Source organism: Triticum urartu, chromosome 1, assembly GCF_003073215.2.
Source record: "Triticum urartu cultivar G1812 chromosome 1, Tu2.1, whole genome shotgun sequence".
Taxonomy (NCBI): domain Eukaryota; kingdom Viridiplantae; phylum Streptophyta; class Magnoliopsida; order Poales; family Poaceae; genus Triticum; species Triticum urartu.
This window is the reverse complement of record NC_053022.1, coordinates 351954295-351962671: the sequence shown is the minus strand read 5'-3', so window position 1 is coordinate 351962671 and position 8377 is coordinate 351954295.

Sequence of the window (8377 nt, the reverse complement as noted above, 5' to 3'; positions counted from 1 at the left end):
AGACTCCTGCAGATATTGTTTGATCCTCTATTTGGCTTTTCTTTGTGAACACCAAACAGAGCATCAGGGGCTACTGTCTATGCGGTAATATTTTCCTATATTTTAAATACTTACCTCAAAGCCTGTTAGAAGGCTGGCACGGGCTTCAGTCAGTCCGCTCTTGGCGGACTGAACCTTCTTGATCACCGAACTCATAATAGTGCGGTGCTCTTCGTCGATGGAAGCGCCGCGAAGCGCTCCCAGCAGGTTGTCCGGTGCCTCTGGATAGACAGAGGTCACCGGCACGGGCGGCTTGCCCCTCTTGGCAGGGGGCCGCCTGCCGGAGTCCGGAACCACTGGAGGTTCCGGCGCGGTGTTCGACGGAGGGCCGAACTTGGAGCCTTTGGGAGTCTTGCTCCCTTTGCGCCTGGAGTCCGGAAGGTCGCCTTGAGGCGCCTCCAGGACTACCTCCCCTCGGTTCGGTGCCCCTTGAGACAATACCTCGACATTGTCCGTAGGGCGAGGAGAGGAGGCGGTTGGAAGTGACTCGCTATTCATATCCGACGAGTCCAAGGAACCGTCCGACGAGGATACGTCGATGCGGGCTCGGGGTGGACTGCATGATCATATTCGACGTTAGGAGAAGCAGTGCAATAAAAGTATGCTATGAGTTACTCTGGTATCCGAATACTGACGACTTCGCCAGGGGCTTGGCCCTGAGTAACCACTCGTCCTCGCTGTCGGCGGTGGTGGTGGAACAGTCCGGAAGGAGAGTCCTTCCCTTCTTGGACCCTCCGGCCTCCCCGGTTGGGGCGGCCTTCCTTTTCCTGTCTCCCCCGGCTGGAGGGGGAGAACCATCATCTTCCTCCTCCTCGTTTTCACGGGAGGAGTGCGTCTCGGAGTTATCGGACGATGAGTCCGATACCACCTGGCGCCGGGAACTCTTTCGGGTTCCCGTGGCCTTCTTCTTGATCTTCTTCTCCGGCACCTCATAAGGAGCCGGAGTCCGCATCTCCGTCAGGAGAGCGTCTGCAGGGTCTTCGGGCAGAGGGGTCGGACAGTCAATCTGCTTCGATGTCTCCACCCAGTCCTGTCAAAGGCATGGGAGCTCAGACCCCGCACATGGTTAAACTATGGAAAATAAATACCCTACGAGGTGTACAGAACTTACCGGATTCGCAGGGCGCATCGCGCTTAGTCCTCGGTAAGGGGAGGGGGGACCTCGGCGCCCTTGAACAGCACCTTCCAGACGTCCTTATGTGTCGTGTCGAAGAGCTCGCGTAGAGTCTGGTGCTGGGCCGGGTCGAACTCCCATAAGTTGAAAGCCCGTCGTTGACACGGGAGGATCCGGCGGAAGAGCATGACCTGGACTATGTTGACAAGCTTGAGTTTCTTGCCTATCATGTTCCGGATACACTTATGGAGTCCGTCCAGCTCCACCAATGGGCCCCAAGATAGGCCCTTCTCCTTCCAGGAAGTGAGACGCATGGGGATTCCGGATCGAAACTCGGGGGCCGCCGCCCAGTTGGTGTCGCGCGGCTCGGTGATGTAGAACCACCCTGATTGCCACCCCTTTATGGTCTCCACGTAGGAGCCCTCAAGCCATGTAACGTTGGGCATTTTGCCCACCATGGCTCCGCCGCATTCCGCTTGTTGGCCGCCTACTACCTTCGGTTTGACATTGAAGGTCTTCAGCCACAGGCCGAAGTGGGGCCGGACACGGAGGAAAGCCTCGCACATGAGGATGAACGCCGAGATGTTGAGGATGAAATTCGGAGCCAGATCATGGAAGTCCAGCCCATAATAGAACATAAGGCCACATACGAATGGATGGAGGGGAAACCCCAGTCCGCAGACGAAGTGGGTGAGGAAAACCACCCTTTCGTAAGGTTCCGGGTAGGGACGATCTGCCCCCGCGGCTGGCAGCTGGTGCGCAATATCTGCGGCTAAGTATCCGGCCCCGCGCAGCTTTTTGATGTCTCCCTCCGTAACGGAGGAGACCATCCACTTGCCTCCCGCTCCGGACATGTTTGGAGAGGGTTGAGGAGAAGGATGTGGACTTGGGCGCTGGAGCTCGAGTGCGCGAGAATGGATGAGCAAGGAGGAAGAAGGCGTGGGTAGAAAAAGGTGAAACCTTATCCCTTTATAAGGGCGGATGAAACTATGTGCCCCCACCAGCCTGGTAAAACTCGTTTATTCCCCAAGCACCGTAATTGATGGCACGGTTGGGTTACCCATGTCCGTTTTGATGGGAATCCCGTAATAAGGGGACACGATCTCTGCTTCGACAAGACGTGCCAAGAAAACCGCCTCGCGAAACACGCTGAGGTTGGTTGTGAAAAATGATCCGAATGGTGACCTGGCTGTGGTGTGATGTCACACTGTGGAATGCGTCGGCATATTAGATTTGTGAAAATATTATTCTCTCTACGGTTGTATGTGGAACTTGTTTTGCAGAGCCGGACACGATCCTTGTGTTCAAAATCTTCTATGAAGTATTCGGAGGAGGAACCCGCCTTGCAATGCCGAAGACAATCTGCGCGCCGGACTCATCGTCATTGAAGCCTGGTTCAGGGGCTACCGAGGGAGTCCTGGATTAGGGGGTATCCGGACAGCCGGATTATATCCTTTGGCCGGACTGTTGGACTATGAAGATACAAGATTGAAGACTTCGTCCCGTGTCTGGATGGGACTCTCCTTGGCGTGGAAGGCAAGCTTGGCAATACGGATATATAGATCTCCTTCCTTGTAACCGACTCTGTGTAACCCTAGCCCCCTCCGGTGTCTATATAAACCGGAGGGTTTAGTCCGTAGGACCAAGAACAACAATCATACCATAGGCTAGCTTCTAGGGTTTAGCCTCTTCGATCTCGTGGTAGATCAACTCTTGTACTACTCATATTATCAAGAACAATCAAGCAGGACGTAGGGTATTACCTCCATCAAGAGGGCCCGAACCTGGGTAAACATCATGTCCCCCGCCTCCTATTACCATCCGCCTAGACGCACAGTTCAGGACCCCCTACCCGAGATCCGCCGGTTTTGACAATCGATATCCACTATTCGACTCCTCTCTCTGAATTATTTTTGAAGGGTGGTATCTTATTCATTCATGACAGGAATGGCGAAAGGCCGTCGAGGGGATCCATGACCCTACCCCTCAGCCGGAGAATCACAATCGGGATCTTGACCCGGGATATGAGTAAGATCCGGACATATTCGTGGAGCTCAAAGATTTCTATCAGATGAGTTATGACAACACGGATGTACCCATCATCGCCGATTACCCCAGACTCCTTCCTATTTCGCACGTAAGTAATTAGAAGACACTTTGTCCGAGAGGGTTTTCTCGTTCTTCCTCACTCACTGCACCATCCTGTGCTCAGAAGGGGAGGCGTTTGGCGCGTCGTGTTGCCCCGGGGGCATCTCCAGAGAGAGCGGCTCCCGCGTCGGGTAGGCCTTCGAAGAGGAAGGCAAACAGAGATACGGTCGGGCCTTCCTTGAAGAGGTATGAGTTTGCAACTATGCTCTTTTTAGCAGTCGCATCTAACTGTGACTCATATGTTCATTTTGTATCAGGGAAAAGGTTCGACGGATTGTGTCCGGGGACCCGACCAGTCGTACTCCTGATCAACAAGATTCGGTCCTAGCCGAAGAGACGGGGCCCAATATGGGAGTGGCGCCGGACTGTCCTTCTGCCGAGGGTTCGAAAACTATGTCCGTCACCAATTCGGAAGTGGAGAGTGCCATGAATCACCGGCGCCGGAGGGCCGTTTTACGAAATCCCCGCTTCTCAAAAGAGGCGTTCGTTGCCTTCAGCTCGGCTGATGCATACATTCGAGCTGCTCGAGATGGGCTTAACAGAGCCACCGAGCAACATTTGAAAGATGTGCAGGTAAGTTTACCTTGTCCGAATTTGATAACCATGTGACCATAGCCCCCAAGACTTGAAGCAGTTGGGAAAAATATTTTAAGGATCGTTGTATAACCAGGTTCTTACAGAGAAGAACGACCTGCTAGCCCAAGAGCCAGAGCAGTGCCAGACACAGCTAACTGCTGCTACCACCGAACTGGAAAAAGTTCAAGAAGGCGTCCTCTGGTAATATTTCCCTCCATCGAGAAACAAAAAATTATACGCCAGTTGTATTGCAACTGCTGCTTGTCTCATAATAGGGTCACCGGACCAACTGGGAGAGGAACTGAAGGCCGCTCAAACGAGCGAAAAAGAGGCGAAGAGACAACATGACGCAGGCAAGCGCATTCCGACCCAAGTCAGAGAGGAGAAAAACAAACTCCAGGATTCAAATACCAAAGTGGGCGAAGAACTGAAAGATGTGCGAGCCCAGCTAGCCGACTTCGTGAATGAGAACAAAAAGCTACGAGGCGGCATATTTAGTATGTGGCCAATTTATCTTATAACAGTTTGGGGGTACAATTAGCTGATATAGTTGTGATTGCAGGTATGTTGACGGGCCGCCCCGAAGAGGAGGTGTCCGGATCATCAAGTGATCTTCTACAAGGGCTGTCGCAGTTACACGAGCAAGCTCGACAGGCAATGTGGAGTGTAGCCAAGGCCTTATGGCCATCCGCCTCCCCTCCAGGGAGTATGGAGAAGCTTGTAGAGCTGTTCAAGGGAGCGCGGCGGCGTATGCGACTATGGAAGATATCGGCCTGCCGAGAGGGTGCGCGAGAGGCCTGGGCCATGGTAAAAACATGGTATACCAAGCTGTATCCGAATCACATGGCCCGGGTCGGACCGCTAGGGTCAAATGGGGAAGAAATTCCCGTTAGTTTAGTATATGACCAAGTAGAGGTGGCCGCGAGATATTCCCAACAGGATTGTAAGTTAGACCACCTGTTGGACAGTATAGAGGATGAAGTATTTAAGTCCTAAGTAACTATGTACTTTCCTTCTAGCTGGATTGTAAAAACAATTGTCATGTCCAACCTTTTCGCTTCGACCTCTGGACCCGAAGGTGCGGAGTGTTTCCGAATACCCTAGCAGTAAAATATACCGGGGTATGCATGGGAACCAGGCGTAGGGGTCATAGTTGCTTGAACAGACAATGTGTATCCGGCTAGTTATGTTATATTACATTATGTAAGAAACATCTTCCAGAGAGAATAGTTCCGTTAAGGATTCCTTTCCCTATGTGTGCATGCGTTTAGTGTGCATGTCCGAACTGTGATTGAAAAAATCATAGAGTAAGTAACTTCTGGGGTTTCACAATGGAGTGAATGCGGAAACATCTTTAATTCACCGACCGAATATTCCCTTAAGAACGCTAGCTTTCGGCTTCACCCAGTCTGAGGTACACATCCGGATGACCCGGCAGTAACAATCACAGAGGTGCTCCCTTTATGCCCTAGCCGAACTAACGGGAATGTAGGGCATAAGCACAGGAGCCAGGCAACCAAGCTTGGCCAAAACTTAACTGATATCGATGCATATAATGGCGAAGAAAAGGTACATATGGGAAGAACGCACATGTGGTGAGCATGATGCTCGAAGAATTGAAGGGGAATCGTAGTAATTTCAAAAAATTTCCTACGCACACGCAAGATCATGTGATGCATAGCAACGAGGGGGAGAGTGTTGTCTACGTACCCAACGCAGACTGACTGCGGAAGCGATGACACGACGTAGAGGAAGTAGTCGTACGTCTTCACGATCCAACCGATCAAGCACTGAAACTACGGCACCTCCGAGTTCGAGCACACGTTCAGCTCGATGACGATCCCCGGACTCCAATCCAACAAAGTGTCGGGGAAGAGTTCCGTCAGCACGACGGCGTGGTGACGATCTTGATGTACTACAGCAGCAGGGCTTCGCCTAAACTCCGCTACAGTATTATCGAGGAATATGGTGGCAGGGGGCACCGCACACGGCTAAGGAATAGATCACGTGGATCAACTTGTGTGTTCTAGGGTGCCTCTACCTCAGTATATAAAGGAGCCAAGGGGGGAGGGGGGCGCCGGCCAAGGAGGAGGGCGCAGGAGGAGTCCTACTCCTTCCGGGAGTAGGACTCCCCCCCCAATCCTATTCCAACTAGGATTCCCAAGGGGGGAAAGAAAGAGAGGGGGGCCGGCCACCTTCTCCTAGTCCTAATAGGACTAGGGGAGGGGGGAGGTGCGCAGCCACCTTGGGCTGCCCCTTTCTCCTTTCCACTAAGGCCCATGAAGGCCCATATGGCTCCCGGGGGGTTCCGGTAACCTCCCGGTAACCCGGTAAAATCCCGATTTCACCCAGAACACTTCCGATGTCCAAACATAGGCTTCCAATATATCAATCTTTACGTCTCGACCATTTCGAGACTCCTCGTCATGTCCGTGATCACATCCGGGACTCCGAACAACCTTCGGTACATCAAAATGCATAAACTCATAATGTAATTGTCATCGTAACCTTAAGCGTGCGGACCCTACGGGTTCGAGAACAATGTAGACATGACCGAGACATGTCTCCGGTCAATAACCAATAGCGGGACCTGGATGCCCATATTGGCTCCCACATATTCTACGAAGATCTTTATCGATCAGACCGCATAACAACATACGTTGTTCCCTTTGTCATCGGTATGTTACTTGCCCGAGATTCGATCGTCGGTATCCAATACCTAGTTCAATCTCATTACCGGCAAGTCTCTTTACTCGTTCCGTAATACATCATCTCACAACTAATCATATTAGTTGTAATGCTTGCAAGGCTTATGTGATGTGTATTACCGAGAGGGCCCAGAGATACCTCTCCGACAATCGGAGTGACAAATCGTAATCTCGAAATACGCCAACCCAACATCTACCTTTGGAGACACCTGTAATGCTCCTTTATAATCACCCAGTTACATTGTGATGTTTGGTAGCACCCAAAGTGTTCCTCCGGTAAACGGGAGTTGCATAATCTCATAGTCATAGGAACATGTATAAGTCATGAAGAAAGCAATAGCAACATACTAAACGATCGGGTGCTAAGCTAATGGAATGGGTCATGTCAATCAGATCATTCAACTAATGATGTGACCTCGTTAATCAAATAAAAACTCATTGTTCATGGTCAGGAAACATAACCATCTTTGATTAACGAGCTAGTCAAGTAGAGGCATACTAGTGACACTTTGTTTGTCTATGTATTCACACATGTATTATGTTTCCGGTTAATACAATTCTAGCATGAATAATAAACATTTATCATGATTATAAGGAAATAAATAATAACTTTATTATTGCCTCTAGGGCATATTTCCTTCAAGAGGCTCATTAAGCAACACCTCATCCCTCCTTGATAGTATTGGCTTTTCCTAAAGACTCAATGTGATCTTGGATCACTAAAATATAAAATGAAGAGTCTTGAGCTTTTGATCTTGAGCCAATCCTTTGTCCTTAGCATTTTGAGGGTTCCACTTTCACATCCATGCCATGCCAATCATTGAGCTTTCCTGAAATAATCATCTTGGAATAGCATTAGCTCAATGAGCTATATGTTGTTATGAATTACCAAAACCTAGTGATAGTTGCACTTTCAATCTCCCCCTTTTTGGTAATTGATGACAACATATAGATCAAAGCTTCGACAAATGATAATAAGCATGAAGTATATCGTTGCTTTGAGAAGTATGTGATAAGTAAGAGCTCCCCCTAAATTTGTGCATATTTAAAATTTGCTTTGGACTGCAAATGCACAAAGATTTAGAGTCATGGGTTACTCTTCCATGTCACATACATCTTGGTGGAGCGCTCAAAATGATAAGAATGAAATACATGCACTCATCACCAAGAATAGTGAATGATCACAAACGATAGATAGAATGATAATATTTAAGCAAACATTAAGTGTAGCTTATGATCAAACACATGATCATCGATGTCTCACAAATAATGACATAGTATCAAGCACTCAAAAGAAAAGGTTCGAAAAACCACCAAATAAAGCAAGAGAGAAAAGCAACACACACTCTCTCTCGAAGCCTATGATCTATACATCTTCTCCCCCTTTGGCAACAAGTTACCAAAAAGTTCCTAAAAAATGCATAGCACTAGATCGACGCTCAGGCTTGATCTTTAGGTGGTGGTGGAGTCCGGATTACTCCAAGGACGAAGGCTTCTGTAGATGTTGAAGTAGTCGCTGGAGTTTGAGCCGAGGTAGACGCTGGAGCTGAGGCCGTAGCTGGTGCTGAAGTAGTGGCTCTGGTGTCAGCAACTGGCAGTGCAGATGACCTCGGACCTCGTGGCACCCTCGCAAACGCATGAGTCGTGGTCCTGCCTCTCCTCTCATTCATGTCCTCCTGGAGCTGCTCCACTGCAGACTGAACTTCTGTTACCTTGATGTCCAAGTCATAGAACCTCTGTTCCATGATCCTCTCTAAACTCGCCTGGTTCTGAGTCAGGGTGGCTAGACTCT